At 39.0% G+C, this 8,287-nt stretch overlaps 1 protein-coding gene across 3 annotated transcripts in view; it reads right to left on the reverse strand.

The window, feature by feature from the left end:
• Nucleotides 1-2,780, reverse strand: part of cdk18 (cyclin dependent kinase 18) — a 56,260-nt gene extending 53,480 nt beyond the window's left edge. For all 3 annotated transcript variants that reach the window (XM_055869536.1, XM_055869538.1, XM_055869537.1), the window contains exon 1: nt 2,403-2,780. The gene's annotated coding sequence lies outside the window, so the exon portion shown is untranslated. The remainder of the gene's footprint in view (nt 1-2,402) is intronic.
• Nucleotides 2,781-8,287: the final 5,507 nt, after the last annotated feature.

Here is an 8,287-nt window from a genome sequence, read left to right on the forward strand (position 1 = left end):
ATGTTGCGTTTAGATTTTTATATAGTATAGTTAAATCAAAGCTGAATGAAGACATAAGGGATAAAAAAAAAAAGTATAAATGTAATTTATTTTATAATTAATTTCATTTTAAAAATACAATTACGTTTGTATAATCATACTAGTTCTTGTTTGATGATATAACTACAGTTAGAAACTTAAGGAAATGATATGTGAACTTCTCTAGTCCCTCAGTCTTCATGGCAGTGTACACATTTTTATTTATTTAACCTTTATTTTAATTATGGTAATGTAACGACATAATACAAACATAGTGCTGATAAAGGCTGTTCGAGTTATTAATAGTTGTCTGTCTGTTTACCTCAGTCTGTCTCCCTCTGCCCTGCTGACAGTCTGCTGCCACAGAGCATCCACACAACACACTGATGAATGTAAATAATAATAAAAATTTAAAAAAGGGAGGTTCTATGCTAATTAGGTGATGCATAATTGCAATAATCTCAGTCGGTATTAGATAGAACGTCGCGGCCCCACCCACCTGTGGGGAAAACAACCTGTTGTTACTTAAATTACCCCATTGGCTCACAGCAAATACTTTACGTTTTTCAAAAGCAATTTTGTTGTTGTCTGATTGTTTTAGTCAAATACAAAACTACATTTAAGAAAAGTACAATATGTCTAATCCTTAAGAGTCTATTAATGCACATGTGTGTCAATCTAAGGGTGTATTTGTAAATTTACTCTGGCTATCTACTCCGATTTCAGAGCACTCTAGTCTGAGTGTGCCAGAGGGCAGAATAACTGGCAACACTTTCCATGACAGACTGACCAGGTGAATTCAGGTGAATCCAGATAAAAGCTGTGATCCCTTATTTAGGTCACTTGTTAAATCCACTTCAAATCAGTGTACATGAAGGGAAGGAGACAGGTTAAAGAAGGATTTTTACACCTTGAGACAATTGAGACATGGATTGTGTATGTGTGCCATTCAGAGGGTGAATGGGCAAGACAAAAGATTTTAGTGCCTTTGAATAGGGTAGGATAGTAGGTACAACTCAATATTAGGAAGTGTTCTGCAACAGGGTGATTAAATTAAGATCCTACATCTGTAAACACACCTTTACGCTCCCTGTTTCTTTCTCAGTGATTCCATCTTCACTCTCATTGTGAGACAGTGTTTTTAACTAGCTCTTAAACAGCTAGCTTTAGCCTAGTGTCTCTGGAGAACCAAGCTGGCAATTATAAAAAATAAAATAAATACATTTTTTTTTTTAAATCACCTTATCAGACTGCCTCAGAACAGCCAGCCAGATCAGAATACAGAGTCTACCAGACCAGCAGGCAGAGGTCTCACACGTTCACTTCACACCAGAACAAGACAGAGACAATTAACGGAAATAAATCCTTATTTTCAAACATTGTGATTGTGCAAGAGTGCCAGAGATTAATATGTGTCACTGCAAAGGACACAGGGCAAGGCCTTACTGAGCCAGGGTTGGCAGATCTGTAGAAACTTCAAGCTAAAACTTTTAATTTAACTCTAGCATTTTGGATTTGAGATCAAATGTAGTGACACTAGAGAATGTCACCTTTTATTTGAAGGTATTCTCATATTTGATCATATCCCTAAGACATGCTACGTTAATGTGTGTGTTACCATGATTACTTGTTAGATATTGCTGCACTGTGGGAACTAGAAGAATAAGCATTTCGCTACACCTGCAATAACATCTGCTAAACACGTGTATGTGACCAATACAATTTGATTTGATTATGGATAATCATGAATGAATCGTGAATATTGATGAGTGAGAAAAGAACACCGGCACAAAGATCACCCCCCCTCAAAAAAATGCTAAACTCCGCTGTTATTGGTAATGGTGAGAGGTTAGCATTTTTTTAGGGGGGGAATATGACACACAGAGAGAGAGAGATACAGACACACAAAGATTAGCAGGCATACTTTTTGAGGGGGGGGGGGGGTATGATCTTTCTGCCTGTGTCATTTTCTCACTCATCAATTTTCACGATTTATTCGTGATTATCCATAATCATGGAGGCATTTCCACATTAACATAGGTGTTCAGAAACATTATTTTCTTATTAACAATTTACCATTCACTTCTATTGGACACAACAATCTGAAACACAACCAAAACAAACTGAAAATGCATCCAACAGGTTTGTAGATTCACAAGCTTGATGTAGTCATTGCGTGCTAGGAATATGGGAACAAATAAAACATTTGCTTACTTTAATACACTGTCCAAATACCTACGACACCTTCAATTGGGGGGACTAGATACATAAAGTGCCTCCATTTGCAAATGGTAAAACAGATATGTATGAAAGATAGAAAGAGATACAGACAACGTGAGAAGTACAGACATCGATGGAGAGAGAGCAGCTGCAGTGGTACTTACAGGGGAGAAGAGGTCGCCCGCGAAGGGAAACAGAAGACTCTCTCCTTCTGTTTACGGTATCCAGAGATTTCCCAGGTGTTTGTGTAAAAGTGTAATTATGTGTTTTAGGCAGATAATCCAGAGCTGCAGGAATGTTATTATGATGGTAGCAGGCAGAACACATTCAAGAGAGAGAAATAGAGAGCAAGTAGTAGCGAGAGACAACCACTCCAGTCTTCCCCTCTGACAGCGCAGGACTCAGCCACTCCGTCCGCCTGCATGCAATGACCTGCTGCCTGAAAAAGAATAAATAGAAAAAAAGCAGAAACTAACTCGAGATTATGAGAAGAGAGGGAACGCTACAGAAGAGTGTTATAATCAACCTCTCTCTCCGCCCCCCTACCGCCTTCACCCCGCCCTCATTGTTATAGCAACGGCCAATCACAGCTCAGCATCGCACAAGCGTTCCACAGCCTGCCCTGCAGTGTTGACATGATTCTCACTTTAACCAGCTAATGCAGGACAGCCATTTTTTGGAAACAGGTTGTAGCAACTGAACAAATCAAATCATATCCAATTTTATTTGTCACATGCGCCGAATAAAACAGGTGTAGACCGTACAGTGAAATGCTTACTTACAAGCCCTTAACCAACAATGCAGTTTTAAGAAAATACAAAATATAAGAGATTAGTATAACAAATAATTAAAGAGCAGCAGTAAATAACAATAGCGGGGCTATATACAGGGGGTACCCGTACAGAGTCAGTGTGTCAATGTGCAGGGGCACCGGCGTCGAGGTAATTTATGTAATTATGTAGGTCGAGTTATTAAAGTGGCTATGCATAGATAATAACAGAGAGTAGCAGCAGTGTATGGGGGGGTGCAATGCAAAAGTCTGGGTAGCCGTTTGATTAGCTGTTCAGGAGTCTTATGGCTTGAGGGTAGAAGCTGTTTTGAAGCCTCTGTGACCTAGACTTGGCGCTCCGGTACCGCTTGCCGTGCAGTAGCAGAGAGAACAGCTAATGACTAGGGTGACTGGGGTCTTTGACAATTTTTAGGGCCTTCCTCTGACACCGCCTGGTATAGAGGTCCTGGATGGCAGGAAGCTTGGCCCCGGTGATGTACTGGGTACTGATGTACACTACCCTCTGTAGTGCCTTGCGGTTGGAGGCCGAGCAGTTTCCATACCAGGCAGTGATGCAACCCGTCAGGATGCTCTCGACAATCATCTCCTTTACAGCAGTTATGAGAACAACACATGCACCTTTTAGTCTCGTAAACCCGACCCAAGGCAAAAGCAGTGACTACCCAGCAAACCGGGAACATTCACAGAACATTAGCTAAGATTCCCATTAAGTTCTAGTTAGGGTTTTATCTTGAGAAAAGGTTTTTGACAAAATCTATTTGTTTATCAAAATTGTTTGAGATTAAATATCCTTGGAATGTTCTCCTAACGTTCACTAAAATGTTGTCCACAACATCTGTAACAACCACCAAAGAACATTCCCTAAAAGTTTGTATGTTTGCATAAAACATGTGCCTGATGTTGCAAGAACGTTCCTGTAACACATTTAATCTGTTATTTTAAGTCCACGGAATGTTTCATTAGGTTGTGGGAACAGTCTGGTGGGAACATTGTGGGGACATCACAAAAGATATGTTCCCTTAACACAAAAACTGTCCAGTTGTGCAGAAGATTCTACAAGGTTTCTTTTAGAGTGCAAAAAACATTAATCTGATGTTACAAAAATATCTCCATAACACATTTTGTCTGTTCTTTAAAGGTTCCCAGAAGGTTTCATTAGCTTGTGGGAACATAGGGTTAACATGACAGGAAATACGTTCCAAAACGCTAAAACTGTCCAGTTGTGCTGACATTCAGAAAATGTTTGCATCAAGGTGCACATAAGTAAGGCTTTCACGGTAAGGTTGTTGTATTCAGTGCATGTGACAAATAAAATTTGATTGGATTCCTTTGATGTTGCAAGAATGTTAACATAACAGCCTTTATCAGTTCTTTAAAGGTTCCCAGAACATGTAATTACAGTGCATTCGGAAAGCATTCAGACCCCTTGACTTGTTCAAATTTTTGTTACGTTACAGCCTTAATCTAAAATGTATTCAAAAAATAAATAAACCTCCTCAATCCACACACAATACCCCATAATGACAAAGTAAAAACTGGATTTTAGAAATGTGTGCAAATGTATATTAAAAAAACAACCACAGAAATATCACATTTACGTAAGTATACAGATCGTTTACTCAGAACTTTGTTGAAGAACCTTTGGCAGCGATTACAGTCTTGAGTCTTCTTGGGTATGACACTACAAGCTTGGCAAACCTGTATTTGGAGAGTTTCTTCCATTCTTCTCTGCAGATCCTCTCAAGCTCTGTCAGGTCGGATGGGGAGTGTCGCTGCACAGCTATTTTCAGGTCTTTTCAGAGATGTTAGATCGGGTTGAAGTCCAGGTTCTGTATAGGCCACTCAATGACATTCAGAGACTTGTCTCGAATGCCACTCCTGCATTGACTTGGCTGTGTGTTTACTGTAGGGTCGTTGTCCTGTTGGAAGGTGAAACTTTACCCCAGTCTGAGGTCCTGAACGCTCTGGAGCAGGTTCTCATCAATGATCTTTGTACTTTGCTCCGTTCATCTTTCCCTCGATCCTGACTAGTCTCCCAGTCCCTGCCGATGAAAAACAATCCAGCAGCATGAACCTGCCACATGAAGCTTGACATTCAGGCCAAAGAGTTCAATCTTGGTTTCATCAGACCAGAGAATCTTGGTGGTTTCAAATTTCTTCCATTTAAGCATGGTGGAGGGCACTGCGTTCTTGGGGACCTTCAATGCTGTAGCTTTCCCCAGATCTGTGCTTCGACACAATCCTGTCTCGGAGCTCTACAGACAATTCCTTCGACCTCATGGCTTGGTTTTTGCTCTGACATGCACTGTCAACTGTGGGACCTTTAATAGACAGGTGTGTGCCTTTCCAAATCATGTCCAATCAATTGAATTTACCACAGGTGGACTCCAATCAAGTTGTAGAAACATCTCAAGGATGATCAATTTTATTTGTCACATGAGCTTAATTTCGAGTTTCATAGGAAAGGGTCTGAATACTTATGTAAATAAGATATTTCTTTTTATTGTTTTTAATACATTTCTAAAAATCTGTTTTCGCTTTGTCTTTATTGTATGTAGATTGATGAGGAAAAATGTAATTTCATCCATTTTATAACAAGGCTGTAACATAACAAAATGTGTAAAAAGTCAAGGGGTCTGAATACTTTCTGAATGCACTGTAGGTTGTGGGAACATTGCAAGAGGTAGGCTACCAAAATCACAAAATATGCTTAGTTGTGATACAATTCATAAGTTCATGTTTAAGTTATGTTGCACAGAACATTCACCTTAATAGCATATTTGTTTTAGGTTTAAAATAATATTCCATTGATGTTCATGCAATATACATTTTACCTTGTCTTGGAGGTCCTCCAAACATTTAGAAAATGTTATATTTAAGTTTGACCTAATATCACCATAACATACCACAGCATGCAAATTAAAGCATATTGGAATACATCCCCATTATGTTTCTCTCTAGATGTAATGTCAATATGCATTTGAGGACTGTAATGTAGGTGATATAGCATTTTCATTTCATTCATAGGACATTTGAACAGCATTTAATTATGCAAACACACCCATATTTTTGTACACTTCATACAGTATATTGACAATCTGCACATGTGGGGTTTGAACCTGCAGTGTTTGGATCCTCTTGGAAGCTCTCTTTCATTGTCTTTTTTTCAGTATATAGACATTGCAGTATGGTCAATTGGGAATTCCATGCTTCTTTTTTAGCCTTCTTAGACATAACTAATCCAGGAAAATGATTTTAACTGGGTTATTCACCATCACTTCACCCATCTTCTTTATATGCTGCGTACTACTAGGTCCATATTTACAAGATATCCAAGATCCAAGAGTGCTGATCTAGGATCACTTTTGCTTTTCAGATTATGAAAAATAATTGGGGGACCATATCAAGCGTCTCGAAGTAGGAATTATATTGGGTGCTTTAAAAAAAAAGTTTAGCAGTCAATTTTTACAAAATGTAAAAATATTTTCACAGTTAGTCTAAATTCTGCATTTCTGGCTGAATATACTAATATGAAATAAATAAAGACATCCTCTCTTTTAGTACAGTATATTAGAGCCTAAATTTCATGGTTACAGAATATGTGGGATTGAATTTGCAGGACATAACACAAGTAACACTTTTAGTTTTTTTCTTAATCACTCAGTAATCAATAGATCTAGACACACCATATTTCAAGACAAACAACTTACCAGTCGAAAGTTTGGACACACCTACTCATTCAAGGGTTTTTCTTTATTTTTTACTATTTTCTACATTGTAGAATAATAGTCAAAACATCATAACTATGAAATAATACATATGGATTCATGTAGTAACCAAAAAAGTGTTAAACAAATCAAAATATATTTTATATTTGACATTCTTCAAAGTAGCCACCCTTTGCCTTGATGACAGCTTTGCACACTCTTGGCATTCTTTCAACCAGCTTCATGAGGTAGTCACCTGGAATGTATTTCAATTAACAGGTCTGGCTTGTTAAAAGTTAATTTGTGGAATTTCTTTCCTTCTTAATGCGTTTGAGCCAATCAATTGTGATGTGACAAGGTATCGGTGGTATACAGAAGATAGCCCTATTTGGTAAAATACCAAGTCCATATTATGGCAAGAACAGCTCAAATAAGCAAAGAGAAACGACAGTCCATCATTACTTTAAGACATGAAGGTCAGTCAATATGGAAAAATCCAAGTACTTTTAAAGTTTCTTCAAGTGTATTCGCAAAAACCACCAAGCGCTATGATGAAACTGGCTCTCATGAGGACAGCCACAGGAAAGGAAGACCCAGAGTAACCTCTGCTGCAGAGGATGAGTTAATTAGAGTTAACTGCACTTCAGATTGCAGCCCAAATAAATGCTTCACGGAGTTCAAGTAACAGACACATCTCAACATTAACTGTTCATAGGAGACTGCGTGAATCAGGCCTTCATGGTCGAATTGCATGAAAGCAACCACTATTAAAGGACACCAATAATAAGAAGAGACTTGCTTTGGCCAAGAAACACGAGCAATGGACATTAGATCGGTGGAATTCTGTCCTTTAGTCTGATTCTGTCCTTTGGTCCAAATTTGCGATTTTTGTTTAAAAACGGTTGGTCTTTGTGAGACGCAGAGTAGGTGAACTGATGATCCCACTGTGAAGCATGGAGGAGGAGGTGTGATGGTGTGGTGGTGCTTTGCTGGTGACACTTGTGATTTATTTAGAATTCAAGGCACACTTAACCAGCATGGCTACCACAGCATTCTGCAGCGATACGCAATCCCATCTGGTTTGCGCCTAGTGGGACTATCATTTGTTTTTCAACAGGATAATGACCAAAAATACACCTCCAGGCTGTGTAAGGGCTATTTGACCAAGAAGGAGAGTGATGGTGCTGCGTCAGATGACCTGGCCTCCACAATCACCCAACCTCAACCCACTTGAGATGGTTTGGAATGCGTTTGACTGCAGAGTGAAGGAAAAGCAGCCAACGAGTGCTCAGCATATGCGAGAACTCCTTCAAGACTGTTGGAAAAGCATTCCTCATGAAGCTGGTTGAAAGAATGCCAGAGTGTGCAAAGCTGTCGTCAAGGCAAAGGGTGGCTACTTTGAAGAAACTGCTTGCAGGGAGGGAGTAACACAGCGTTGGGACGGAAGTAGCATATGGCAAGAAGTGCACAATATCTGTCTTATCCCCGTGTTTCAGGTTTGTAATGCTTGTTACTTTAAAAAAAATTACTATCAGCCATAATTTCATGTTGG

The sequence above is a fragment of the Salvelinus fontinalis genome, chromosome 18, assembly GCF_029448725.1.
Source record: "Salvelinus fontinalis isolate EN_2023a chromosome 18, ASM2944872v1, whole genome shotgun sequence".
Lineage (NCBI taxonomy): Eukaryota > Metazoa > Chordata > Actinopteri > Salmoniformes > Salmonidae > Salvelinus > Salvelinus fontinalis.